Source organism: Canis lupus, chromosome 11, assembly GCF_011100685.1.
Source record: "Canis lupus familiaris isolate Mischka breed German Shepherd chromosome 11, alternate assembly UU_Cfam_GSD_1.0, whole genome shotgun sequence".
Classification (NCBI taxonomy): Eukaryota; Metazoa; Chordata; class Mammalia; order Carnivora; family Canidae; genus Canis; species Canis lupus.
Window position 1 is genome coordinate 12,813,736 of NC_049232.1, and position 15,055 is coordinate 12,828,790.

Here is a 15,055-nt window from a genome sequence, read left to right on the forward strand (position 1 = left end):
GAGGAAGAAGCAGATTCCCCCCAGAGCAGGGAGCCTGGTGCAGGACCTGATCTCAGGACTCTGAGATCATGACCTGAGCTGAATGCAGGGGCTTAACCACCCGAGCCACCCAGGCGCCCCGAGAGAGATCTTTTGATGTGCTGGTGTATTTCCTTATTTCTCTAATAGGTGGATGATTTTTATGTTATTTTGTATTTTTATGTTAAATTTCCCATGATCCTGGTTTGAATTAGACTGAAGCTGGATTGAAATTGGGAGAAGGACATTTTTTTTTTTTTACTAACAGAGCAACTAAACGTTAAGTCAGTGCAACCATGAGATAAATCCTTACTTACGTTTCCTTAAACCAAAGATGTTTACGCTGCCCCCTTCCCATATTTTTATCACTGCTCTGTTGATAATGTGAAAACTTGCTCCTGGGAAGACTGATAACCACAAGTAACCATGTGTATGGTTACACATGTGTATGTGCCTCTTGGGCCTATAACATGACTCACATATCTGTCACCTGTCCCTAAAGAATTTGTGTTGTGTGTTGTATCTTCCTTCTGAGGATCAATTCCATGATGAGGCTTGATATTCCACAGTAAATCTTGAAGATGTTGGCTACTTATTTGGATAAGAATTGTTTCTTTTAATCTTTTGCTCACAATATATAAAATAATTAAAAAGAGTTAAAAATAGACCTGCCCTATGACCCAGCAATTGCACTGCTGGGGATTTACCCCAAAGATGCAGGTGCAATGAAACGCCGGGACACCTGCACCCCGATGTTTCTAGCAGCAATGTCCACAATAGCCAAACTGTTGGAAGGAGCCTCGGTGTCCATCGAAAGATGAATGGATAAAGAAGATGTGGTCTATGTATACAATGGAATATTCCTCAGCCATTAGAAACGACAAATACCCACCATTTGCTTCCACGTGGATGGACCTGGAGGGTATTATGCTGAGTGAAGTAAGTCAATCGGAGAAGGACAAACATTATATGGTCTCATTCATTTGGGGAATATAAAAAATAGTGAAAGGGAATAAAGGGGAAAGGAGAAAAAATGGGTGGGAAATATCAGAAAGGGGGACAGAACATGAGAGACTCCTAATTCTGGGAAACGAACTAGGGGTGGTGGAAGGGGAGGTGGGCGGGGGCGGGGGTGACTGGGTGACGGGCACTGAGGGGAGCACTTGATGGGATGAGCAAGTGTTGTTCTATATGTTGGCAAATTGAACACCAATAAAAAATAAATTTATAAAAAAAATAATTAAAAAGAGAACGTTATGAGCACATTTACCACAACTTGGATCTTGTAAAAGGATGAAAGGAAGCTCTCCATTTTCTTACCAAGTGTACGTTTTAATGACGAATACAACAATAATCATCTCTAGCATCCCATAATACTATTACATGATATTCACATGTCACATACTATGTTTCATTTCGCTTCTACAATAACCCTATGATGTAGGTGGTACAAATATGATGAGTATCACTGTATAGATGAGGAAATTGAAGTCAGAGGAAATCTAAATTACACGCCTGTAGTGAAATGGCCAGTAGGTAATACATCAGGACTCAGTCTCTGATCCTCTTACTCTTCCTTCTGTATTTCTTTTCCCTCTTTTAAAAAATGAGTTGAGGGGCGTCTGAGTGGCTCAGTGGTTGAGCATCTGCCTTTGGCTCAGGTCATGATCCCGGGGTCCTGAGATTGAGTCCCGCGTTGGGCTCCCCTCAGGGAGCCTACTTCTCCCTCTGCCTGTGTCTCTGCCTCTCTCTGTGTCTCTCATGAAGAAATAAACAAACAAAAATCTTTTTTAAAAATGAGGTGAAATTAACATTTTTAAAGTGTACAATTCGGTAGCATTTAGTACTTTCATAATATTATGCAATCAGTACCTCTATCTGGTTTCAAAATATTTTCATCACCCCCAAAGAAAATTCTGTACCCATTAAGTAGTAATACCTAGTCCCTTCCAACCACCAATCTGCCTTCTGTCACTATACCTCATCCAGATATTTCATATAAATGAAATCATACAGTGTGTGACCTTTCGTGTTTGGCTTTCACTTAGCATGTTTTTGAGATTCACTCACATTGTAACACGTATGGGTAGTTCACTTATTATGGGTGAGTAATGTTCCATTTGATGCTTATGCTACAATTTTTTAATTCACTAATGCACGTTTGGATTGTTTCCACTTTCTAGTTTTTGTAAACAGTGCCGAGAACCTTTGGACACGTGTTCAAATAATGCTAATTGCTGCTAATGGATATTTGAGTTCTTTTCAGTTTTTGACCATTATGAATAATGCTAGGAACATCCGTGTGCAGATTTTTGTGTGGGCATATGTTTTCGATTCTCTTTTATGTATATCAGGAGTGGAAATGCTGGGTCATGCGATCATTCTTTAACTTTGGAGGACCTGCCAAACCCTATTCTTCAGTCATTGTACTGTTTTACATTTCCACCAGAAATGTGGGAAGGTTTGAATGTATTCACATTCTCATTTACGTTTGCTATTCTGTTGTGTGTTTTAATTATACCCGTCCTAGTGGGTCTGAAGTGGTATCTCATTGTGGTTTTGATTTGCATTTTCCTAATGACCAATGATACTGAGATCTTTTCATGTGCTTATTGGCCATTTGCATATCTTCTGTGGAGATATATTTATTAAGTCCTTCGCCCATTTTTTTTTCCTTCGCCCATTTTTGAATTGGGCTGCTTCTCTATTTCTTTTTAAACAATTATTCTTTCTCCCCTAAAATTCCATACTCGCTCCCTTGGAAAATTTACCTTCCTGCTCTATCAGTGTGTACTTACATAAAGAAAATATGCTTACACATTCTTGAGCTATTTTTTTAAAGATTATATTTATTTATTCATGAGAAACACACAGAGAGAAGCAGAGACATAGGCAGAGGGAGAAGCAGGCTCCCTGCGAGGAGCCTGATGCAGGACTTGTCCCAGGACCGCAGGATCACGCCCTGAGCCGAAGGCAGATGCTCAAGCACTGAGCCACCCAGGAGCCCCTACATTTATATATTTTTTAAATGATTTTATTTATTCATTCATGAGAGACAGAGAGAGACAGAGAGAGGCAGAGGCACAGGCAGAGGGAGAAGCAGGCTCTATGCAGGAAGCCTGATGTGGGTCTTGATCCTGGGTCTGCAGGATCATGCCCTGGGCTGAAGGCGGCCCTAAACCGCTGAGCCACCCAGGCTGCCCCACTTACACATTCTTGAGCTATTTTTATGCGTGTGTGTTAGGGGGTCACCCTTACCTGTGCGAAACAGATCTAGATCTCCACAGGTGGAGCTCATAACCTCAAACTCGAAGGCTGAGATCATTCTTGGCCTCACGGTTCTCATTCATGGTCATTTGCCAGTCACCACGGTGCTGTCCTCAGGACCAGCCTCAAGGAACCAAGGCTGATGGCAGATTTGGGGACGTGGGCTTCTTTTTAACTGAAGCCAGAAAGAAAAGAATCGCCTGCCTTGCTGTCCTGTGTCAGACAACAATGTGCTTTGAGAGGGCAGCGGGTGCCCCGGAGCCACGCGAGCGGGAGGGCGGGGAGGCTGAGCACCCGCCAGAGGAGAGGGCTGCGGAGCCACTCAGCTGCCTTCCCCTGGGGCCGCCCTGCCAGCCTCTGCCTTCACCCCTCTCGCGGGGCTGTGTCCCGTGGCCAACATGACTGGATAATACTCGGAGATACTAATTTACAGACTTTTTTCATATTTTCCCCCTTTCACCTCCTTGCTTCTTCTTTTTTTTAAAAGATTTTATTTATGTATGATAGACACAGAGAGAGGCAGAGACAGGCAGAGGGAGAAGCAGGCTCCATGCAGGGAGCCCAACATGGGACTTGATCCTGGGACCCCAGGATCATGCGCTGGGCCGAAGGCAGATGCTCAACCGCTGAGCTACCCAGGGATCCCTCACCTCCTGTCTTTTAATCAGATGGTTGGCTCTGGTCCACACTTTCAGGAAAAGGAGATAACTGACTAAAATGCAGAAACACCCTATCAATGACTTATTTTTGTGCTCCCATAACCCAGATACTTGGGGGGAGCTTAGAAGATGCTGGATCTGAACAAAATGCCTGGTGGGTAAGGGGTGTGCTTTCCTTTTACCTCCAAACTTGAAAAGAGATTCTCCTGGGCCGAGGTGGGGATGCGGAGAGCTGAGGTCGGTACAGGGACAAGATCGTGGATGGGGTGTGGGGCCCAGAGCAGTCGGGGCAGTGCCCTCCTTTCCGGGAGAGCCTGAGTGGTGGTGAGGCCCCCGGAGGGAACAGCTCGGTGAGGTGTGCCAGGACCAATAACGGCCTGTCCCGAAATGCCCACATTCTAATTCCACAGTGCACGTGTGTTACCTTACATGGCAAGGGGGACTTGGTGGAGGGGCTTACGGTAAGGATCTTGAGATGGGGAAAATGAGCCTGGAGTACTCAGGTGGATGCTGTGTAACCCCTAGAGGCCTGCAAGAGGGAGGCAGGTGAGCAGGAGCTCTGGCAATGTGATGGTCTCACCTGCTGGCTTGGAAGATAGAAAGTATCCGGAGTCCAGGCATGCAGGGAGCTTCCAGAAGGTGGCAAAAGCAAGTTAAACCGACTTTTTCCTCTGGCGCTTCCAGGAGGAACCAGCCCTGCTGATGCTTTAATTGTAGTGCATCAGACCCATTTTGGAACTTCTGACCACTACACATTCATGTTGTTTGTAGTGATTTGTTACAGAGGCACCTGGGGAGAGGGACAGTGGGGTGGGGGGAGGCTGGGATGCCCGGAGTCTGGGCCCCAGGTGCGTCCCAGCAGCAGCAGGAAGCCAGCAGGACAGCTTAAGAAGCCATAACACACAGGGCCAAGGGAAGTCCCAGCACTGACTGTGTGGATTGGTGACCAAGGATCCAGTGCCCTGGCAGGACGGGAGCACCCCAGATTTCCTTGTCACAGTCCGAAGGAAGCCTTGTTCCCTCCAAGTAACATTAAATGTGTGTCACCCAACCTAATTGAGAACTGAAAAATTAAATCAAGTAGGTGATCATTCTCATACACTGAACACGGAGGCTGAAATGCTTACTCTGTACATAATGTTTTCATTTCAGGTGGAGGGGAAGGAGCATCCACTGTGAGCTCTGCGCTTTATGTGTGTTCTAGTGAGTTTTCACAATCCAGTGAGATAAGTATCCCTCATCATTGATTCAATTTGCTCCTGAAAATGTGCCAGGTAGAGGATTTGCAAAATGAGACTATATTCCATTATTTTTAAATACAAGATGTTATAGTGAGCTCCAGTCTTATCCAAAAATTACAATCAACTCGCTCCAAATATCACCGAACGTCTTATCTATACAGCCATTCATCATGGGTTTTATATAAAGCATTAAGAACACCAGTCGTCTATTAAACACAGTAGTTATTTTGTGTTTGATACAGAATACTGTGCAGTATTACATACCGACTCTATTTTCCTTCTACATTGAAGTCAACTATAATGAAAATAACCGGTAAGCATCTATGGTAGAGATACACAATGGGTGCAGGGAACTCTCTGCCTTTCTGCAGGGTGCACGTCTGAGATGACCGTGGGGCTCTCGACAGCATCCAGGCCAGGCGCAGCTGCACACCGTAGCTGCTTCAGCCATGTCCCTGAGAATTCCTCAAAACCTGGGTGCCCGTAGCATTCATGACCGATTTGGGACATATTTTTGTTGGGGGAAAGAGAGGGTACTGCTGATAATCTTGATAATCACGCTGGGATAATAGGAAAAACTGGAACTCTCTGGGGCAAAGGGGCATCTGTGGTCATTAGAGCAGTTCTGAACTTCAGAGACTGTATTTTGCATTTTATGGTAAACACATGGATAGTAAGAGTCCAGGGTTTTCTTATTCCTGTTTTTCAGGCAAGAGAAAGCAGGATCGAAAGAGAGTAAGCCAAGGCCCAGGGTCCCACAGGGTAGAAATCCCGACCTTCTCCACACTTCGTGCTGTGGTTTTTGTAAGTGGTTTCATAGACTTTAACTTGGACCTCTTTCCTGAGACCCCAGGGAGTCTGTTCCAGCCTCACAAAAGGCATGGGGAAGCCGAGGGCTACTCTTCCCCCCTGCCCCTGGCTTACAGCCTCTGCTGCTGACTTTAAGGGACTGGTGGAGGGTCCTTCATCTGGAGTGCCTGGGTCTCCATCAGAGGCTTCTCAACCGCAGGGGAGACGACAGTCATTCTACTGATGAAGAGCCATCAATCCATGCATCAGTCCTTTATTACCTTTTGCTTGGAACCACAGTTCTGTTCAGAACCCCTCCGTTACTTTGCTAGCGCTGCCATAACAAAGCATCATGAGCTGGGTGGCTTAAAACAATAGAAACATATTCTCTCCCAGTTCGGGGACCCGAAGTCTAAAGTCAGGGTATTGGTTGGTGGGGTCGTGCTCCCTTCAAAGGCTCTAGAGGAGAATCCTTCCCTGCCCCTGCCAGCTGCAGGTGGTTCTGGTGTTCAGGGGCTCCGGGCAGCCTGCCTCCATCAGAACCCCTGTCTTCATGTGGCCATCCTCCGTGGGTGTCTGTGTCTCTACGGGGGCCTCCTTATGAGGCTATTGGTCATTGGATTTCAGAGCCACCCTAATCCTGTATGACCTCATTTCAAATACTTGCATCTGCAAAGATCTTATTTCCAAAAGTGATCACATTCTGAAGTTTCCAGCAGACATTCACTGGGTGGGTGGGAGGCCTAGGGGTTACTATTCAACCCAGCAACACCCCTTCAACTTCTCACAAAATCACCACCTCTGTGTTCCTGCCAAGGCATGACCTAGAGTGAAACATCACTGAACTATATATGGGGAGAGTCTCGGGTGCCACAGTTTGGTGGCAAAAGATGGGGTCGAGGAGGGCCAGGGAACTTGTCTGGAAACTATGTTGGCTTGGCTCTTATTACAAGATTGGAGAAAAGTCCATTTCTTTACATGACTAGAGGTTAAGGGGTCGGGGTTTCTAGTGGAAATTTGGGATCCTTAAGAGTGCCCAGAGCCGAGGCATCTGGCCAGCTTAGTCAGTAAAACATGCAACTTTTGATCTCAGGGTTGTGCGTTCAAGCCCCACGTTGGCCTAGAGTTTACTTAACACAAACAAAAAACAGCTCTCTAGAGCCATTTTTTGCCATCACCACTATTAGGAGAGTTCTTTAGAATGAAGAAATTCTTCTCCACCTTCTTCCCAAGTTCGGAGTTGGTCACCTCAGGCATAGCAGGGTATGGGTATGGAGCTCTGAAACTCTGCACCTTACCGCATGGCATAGTCATTCAAAATGTATTGAGAGCAGGTACTGTTCTAGGCACTGGGCAAGAGCAGGAAACAAAACAGGCAAGGATTCTGGTGCTTCAAGAGCTGACGTTCTCTTGTGGGAGGCAGACAAGACAAATAACAAAAATATGCACTGCATAAAATGATGATACACACCGTGGAGAAAAATAAAGCAAGGAAGGTGGATAAGCAAGGAAGGAGAAATCAAGAGGGTGACATTTCCATAAAGCCTGAAAGGGAAGAGGGACTGAACCATAAAGGTATCAAGGGGAAAAACATTCCAGGCAAAGGAAACAGCAAGTGCAAAGGTCCTGAGGTGGGAACATGCCTGTGTGTCCCGAGGAATAGGGAAGACACCAGTTTAGTTAGAGTAGGGCTGACAAGGAGGAGGGTAGAAAGAGATAAGGCTTGTCAAAGACTTGAGCAGTAAGGGATTTAGCATTGTCCAAGGAAAATTGCATTTTTGGGATTAAAAAAAAACAAGAAATGTAAAGTATTTGATGGAGAGGAAAATAGATGTAACTATCTTTGATGAGGTCAGGTGCCCTTTTCATAGCTCAAGAGTGGCAAGGGTGGGAGAAGAAGAGGAGGGAGCAAGAGTAGAGGGGAGTAGAGAGAGGAAAGGAAGGAGATGGGCAAGCTAGCCCAGCCCAGCCTGGCTCTGTCTGGTCTCTCCAACACACCTGGATCTCTTTGCTGGTCCCCCTCTGCCCACAGTGGCTGCCCCTGTACAGGACATCCAGAAACCATGAGGAACTGGGCTGTCCAGCTCGGCCACTACTCCAAGGCACTTCTTCCATCTGCCCTGCCTGCAGGTTCACCTTTGACAGCCACCAGCCAGCTCCTAGCGGGAAGGCAAGATGGGGTCGTATTTTCCTGACCCTAATGGAGAGGGAGAAATTATAGGGGACGTGGTTTATTTATCCAGTGTTTGTTCATTGAGCAAATACCTCTTGAAGTCCTATTATGTGCCAGGCACTGCTACCAAGGATCAGACATCCTTGCCCCTACACCCAAGGACCTTATATGCCTGCTATGAATGAAGGGCACACTATTCCGCTGTTGAGGCTGCATTTTTTCTCATCTGAACGAAATGGGCTGAAATGAGCACATAATTGCCTGAACACCCTCTGGGCACCACTGAAGACCTATGTGTTGGTACTTCAGGCTGAAAAGGAGGAGACTCCAATCAGGATGCCCTAAGAGTCCATCCCAACCAAGGCTGTGATATCCTTTAAGAATCAACACTTTAGAGGATGAGCCATTATGTTCCTCAACAGCTGGCATCTTTTTATTCCTCACTTCTCCACTATGCTACTATGAGGAGACTCCGTTTCTTGCTCGCTCCCTCCAAAGAACCTGCTTTAAAAAAAAAAAAAAAAAAAACTATATCTATGTCTATGTCTATGTATATCTATATTTATTTTAGAGAGAGAGAGAGTGCAAGCAGGAGGAGGGGCAGAGGGATAAGGAGAGAGAGAATCTCAAGCAGACTCTGTGCCAAGCGCAGAGCCTTATGTGGGGCTCCATCTCATGACTCTGAGACCATGACCTGAGCTGAAATCAAGAGTCGGGTGCTGAACCAACTGAACCACCCAGGTGCCCCTCCAAAGAACCTGCTCCTCAAGACTCAAAGATTTTTGTCTCAAATTCACACCACCTGAGAGAGGAGATCTGACAGGTCAGCATTCTACTTCCAGCACAGTATGACTTTGGGCTGAGATCATGGACAAGGACACTGAGGCATGGATAGGTAGCTCTGATGGGTCAGGCTCTCATTCCTGGTCAAACTAGCTGTGGCCAGCGCACTGATCTCACAGCGTACACTTCGATGTTACATTTACCTGTAGCCAGACTTTCACTCAGGAAGTGGTAGAAATGATGGGCACAGTGAGGTTTCCCTATCAAAACTCCTGCTGGCTTTTTTTGAAGAATTTGACAGACTGATCTGAAAACACCTGTGAGAATCCAAAGGACCCTAGAATAATAAAGAGAAAAAAATCTCAAAAAAGAAGGGCAAAATTGGAAGACTCAGACATTTCAGTTTCAAACTTTGCTACACAACTGTAGTAATTAATCAAGACAGTGTAATGCTAGCATAGGGACAGACATGTACATTTGTGGAATAAAATCGAGAATCCAGAAGTAAGCCTCACCTTTATGGTCAGTTGATACTCCACAAGGATGCCAAGACCATTCAATAATGAAATAATAGTCTTTTCAACAGAGCGTGCCCAGCCAAATGGATTTCCACATGCAAAACAACAAAGTTGGACCCCTACTTCATGTCATGTTAAAAAACTAATTCAAAAGAGATTATAGACTTAAATGTAAGAATTAAACTATAAAACTATTAAGAGAAAACAGAAGAGCAAATCTTTGTTTACTCTTCTATTTGATCATAATAGGACACCAAAAGCCCCGTGACAAAAGAAAAAAATAAATAAAATTGTACTTCATCAAAATTTAAAACATTTGTGCTTCAAAGGGCACCACCAGGAAAGTGAAAAGACAACCCCCAGAATAGGAGAAAAAATTTGCATGTTAAAGACTTGTATCCAGGATACGGAAAAAGAAGTGTGCACTAAACAATAAGAATGCAGATAACCTAACTTTAAAATGAGGAAAGGATTTTCAAAAGCATTGCTCCAAAGAAAATATGCAAAGTGGTCCATTAGCACAGAAAACAATGCTTAACATCACTAGCATCAAGAGAAAATATTGATGCATTTAGCTATATAAAAGTTGTTTTGAATAATCTGCTCTGCACATACCACCATAACAAATTTTAATACCAAACTCATCTGGAGAAAAGATACAGGCAGTTCCTATCCCAGAGCAAGGGCTAATCTCCTTAACCTGTTAGGAGCTTTTACAAGTAATCATCATAATAACAAATACCACATTTTAGAGAGGAAAACAGGCAAAGGACGTGAATAGAGATTTCTATTGTAAAAAGAAATGTTATTTTCTTGACAGACAGTGTGTGTGTATATGTATGCACTGGTGAGCCCCAGCAGGAAGTGGGGAGTAGGCAGGGAGAGGGGGAGAGAGGGAGAGAGGGAGGATCAAGCAGGCTCTGCCCAGGGTGCAACCCAATTGGTGGGGGAGCGAAGGGGAGCCGGGAAGGCTCCATCTCACCACCCTGAGACCATGACCTGAGCTGAAATCAAGAGTCCGATCCTGAGCTGAAATCAAGAGTCCGATACTTGATCTACTGAGTTACCCAGGCGCTCCTGTAGAAAGAAATTTTAAAACTACATTTAAAAAGATGTTTATTTTCAATAATAAGTGGTATATGGATTACAACCTCATTGAGAAACCAATCTCCCTGATCAAAATGGTAAAGATCAATAATTCTGATAACACCATGAGAATTCAGGAATAACTTTCATACACTGCTAGGAGAAACCAATGAAGGGTAATTTGGCTATATACATCAAGATTGCAAGCACTACATACCCTCTGAATCAGCAGTTCCAATATTGAGAAAGTGTTCAGGGGAAGCTGTACATACTTAACAACCAACTATCCTCCAAAATAAGGGAATGGGGACCTTTAATCTGTAGACAGTGCCAGTTTTAATGGTGTAAATACTTCTACATAGTTCATTTCAAGCTGCTCTCCTAACATCAGCCAGTGCTCAGAGTTCCTGAAATTTTAACAAATGGCTCTCAAAAGCCCTTGTGAGCCTGCAACAACACCTATTAAATATTCATCAGAATATGCAAAAGAATATATGCAAAATTGTACCATTATGTATAATAACAGAGAACTGCTTAAATTAATGATTAGATCATAAATTTATTTTATTTTTTAAAGGTTTTATCTATTTATTTATTTTACACATACAGAGAGAGAGAGAGCAAGAGAGAGAGCACAAGCAGGGGGAGAAGCAGTGAGAGAGGGAGAAGTAGACTCCCCACTGGGCAGGGAGCCTGATGTGGGCCTTGAACCCAGGACCCTGGGATCATGACCTGAACCAAAGGCATATACAACTGACTAAGCCACCCAGGTACCCTATCATAAAGTTATTTTAAAAATTTGAGAAAGCTCTTTATTGATCTGGAACAACTTCTGAGCTATATTACTTAAGTTAAAAAAAACCAAGGGGCATCTGGGTGGCTCAGTCAGTTTAAGTGGGGCTTACCATGGGACTGGGGCAGGTGGAGAGCTTTTTTCATTTCCTCTCCACCTCTCAGGGATTACGGTCTTTCACTGCCTGATGGTCAACATTTTGACAACTATCGTTACGTATTTTGTTGAGTTTCTTGGTTGGGTTGGACAGAAGGGTGAATTCAGTCCTCGTTATTCCGTGTTGGCTGGAAATAGGAGTCCAATAATGGTTATCAAGAGAAATATATGGTAGACTATATTTGTGACTTCAGGATAGGGAAAGATTTCTTAATGAAGCATTAAACATTGATCATTTAAAAATGATTAAAATTTTACGTTAAAGTAAGGCCCTATAAAGAAAGTGAAAATATAAGTCACAGAAGGGGAAAAGATATCTGGAGTACATACAATAAACAAACGACTCCTAAATAGACTGTATGGGGGGGGGGGGCGGAAATGTTGCAAATCAAGATCTAAAAATCAGACAACCCAAGATAGCAAAAGCCATGAATAGGTACCACTCAAAAAGAAACTCTAAATAGTCCATAATCTTATAAAGTGGTGCTTAACTCATTAGTAATCAAGGAAATGCAAGTTAATATTGAAATGTCAAAATTTGCTGAAATAGACCAAAAAAAATGTAAAAACCAACTCCAAGGTTGTTTGTTTGTTTGTGTTTGTTTGTTGGAGTTTGTTAACTCCAAGGTTAACAAAGTATGATCCAGCAAAAACTCTGTTCTTCTGCTTGTGGGAGTAAAAGGTAAGGTAACTGTCTTAGAAAACAGTTTGGTATTTTCTAGCAAAGTCTAAGATACACAAACCTCATGATCCAGCCAATCCACTTATGGGTCTGTACCATTCAGAACCTCATGCATACATGTAACAAGATTTAGGTTCAGGAATGTTCACAGCAGCATCTTTCATAATAACCAGATAATAAAAAGCACTGAAATGTCCATCAACCTAAAATGGATAAATTATGATATATATTCTTATGATAGTAACCATAAAAATCAGTGAGCTAGGTCATATACAACAATGTGAATAAAGCTTAACCTTGTAATTTTGAGGAAAAAGAGGCCAGATTCTAAATAAAGCATTTGGTATGATTCTATTCATAAAATTCAGAAACGGTGAGACGAAGCATAATATTTAGAGATGTGCTCTTAAGTAGCAAAACTGTAAATAAAATAACATAAATGTTTCTCTTAAAAAGTAATTCATATCAAAATGGAAATTACATGAAATGATACATGAAAAGCACTCAACCCATTATTTGGTGCATAATCTATGCTCAATAAATTTTAGCTAAAACTACTTACCTTTGTCCTAAAACCCAGTCCTTTTCCTGGCAAACAGCATGTACTTGAGTTGGGGGTGAGAAGGTGATAAGGTAGCCAATTAACTCCAAGATGAGTGTCCTAATGATCAAGACAGTGACCTACCACTTAGCCTACTTGTTATAGACTCTAAAATGGCATGTATTTCTCCTGAGGCATTTCTTTTTGTGTGAAATATATGTGTTCTCAATCATAACTATTGATTTCATATCCAGCCTTTTCTTACAGTCAATGAGAAAATATATTCAGCCAAGGCAAGTAAATGGGCGTTTAAGAGATCAGCCCAAACATTGGAATAAATTTCTTGAAAGTGACTGGAACCAAGTTGGAAGAGAAAGATGAGGTCTATGGTCAAGGGGAACTTGGAGAGGCACAGACTCTCTTGACAATGCAGTCTGTTTATGGATAATGTTGCAATTCATAAATAAAAGGAAAAAAAACAAAGGCAACCTCAGCTTTCAGCTAGAGTTGAGTAAGGAAGTTGGTGGCATCATTTTGGAAGTGCAAGGGGAAAACAAAAGGGCGAGGACCCGGAACAGGTAACCATCAGTGTCTTTGTGCCATGTGCTCCTTGCTGAACCGTATGTGTTACCTGGAGTTATCTCTAGCATACCAAAAATGTAGGAGCCATAGAATCTTAAGCACATTTTTAAAAAATATTTTATTTTTATTTATTTACTCATGAGAGACAGAGAGAGAGAGAGACAGAGACATAGGCAGAGAGAGAGAAGCAGGCTGCATGCAGGGAGCCCAATGTGGGACTCAATTCCAGGACTCTGGGATCATGCCCTGGGCCGAAGGCAGGCGCTCAACCGCTGAGCCACCCAGGCATCCCTCTTAAGCAAATTTTTAAAAGGCAATGTACATAGGAAGCTGTAACATATAGAGAGTACTTTCTGCATTGTAAGCATTTTTCCAGGACTAGCACATTGAATGCTCGTGACACTAGGAAATTATAGATGAAGTCCTTGAGGAAAAGAAAAGTTTAAATAATTTATCAAAGGTTACACAATTACCAGTTAAAGTGCTGGAGCTAGGTTTGAAGCCAAATGCTCTTAGAGTCACAGCCACTAACTATACCGTCAGCTATACTGCCCGTGTAGACAGTACGCCTTTGTAAAACATGAAAACCATGAGCTCAGCACCTGGATAGCAAGAATAATTACTAAAACTCGAAAAAAAAAAAAAAAAAAAAAAAATTACTAAAACTCGAGTCATTAGGTATACCTAATTAATAAAACTCTTCTGTAAACCACGTTGTGAATTACACAGATGATTTGGAAGTTTGTGTATTAGTTAAGATTGTCTTTGGCTGCAAGCATAGGGTTTACTTGTCTTGCTTATCAAGAAGGCTAGGGGCAGATGGTCCAAGGCTAGGATTATAACACAGTGATTCCAACACAGGGCGTGGGCTCCTTCTGCATTGTGGCCCTTCCCTGTGTCACTTGTAGTTCTCTTCCACAGCAGTGCAAGATCACTGCTATACCTTCACTCATGATGTTTGTGTTCCAGGATGGAAGAAATGGGGAGGAACAAGACAAAAGTCAGAAGTCTGAAGGGCATGGTTAGCTGAAGCTCTCTCCTTAAAAGCTTTGTTAGAAAGTTCACCCAAGTCTTTCTGTTTATATGCCCTCAGCTGCTTCTCTGTCAATCCTAGAAAGTGAATAGGAAAACAAGGGGTGCAAATGGGAGCCAGGTTGGTCAAGGATTGGTGTGGGTCACAGGATGACTTACTCTTAGAGCCAAATGTGATAGTTACAGCTCTGCTCCTGGGAGATATTTATGGTGGTTTCAGGACAGAAGGCCAACTATCGCTGCCTATTATCCAAGGAATGAATACAGAATTGCTATCACTTGCCTGGGCCTGTCAATGGCAATATTCCCTATTATAAGGGACTTGTAGCTATTAGCAGGCAAAACCGTCCTAGGGGAAGGGCCATCTACTTTTACTTATTTGGCATTCATTTCTAAATCCACTAACAACACCTGATGTTTCTTTGAAAAACTATTCCTGTCCTAATCTTAGTCTCTGGATTTGGTTAGGGTAATATCCAGGCTTGGCCAGTCAGTACACTCCATTTCCTTGGTTGCAGTGGTTATCAGTTCAGGGATAGCTGGGTGACTCAAATGAGCTAGTTAAGACTCCACACCAGAACTTTCGTTGCAGCAATTGAAATGAGTGAACTTTTCCCCTCAGATTGCTATCTGGAAGAATCAGGTGAGTGTGGAATTGCTGGGAGCAACTACATGGCAGATTTTGCATAAACTTAAAGTCAGAACACAGTGGGGCATCTGATGGCTCAGTGGGTT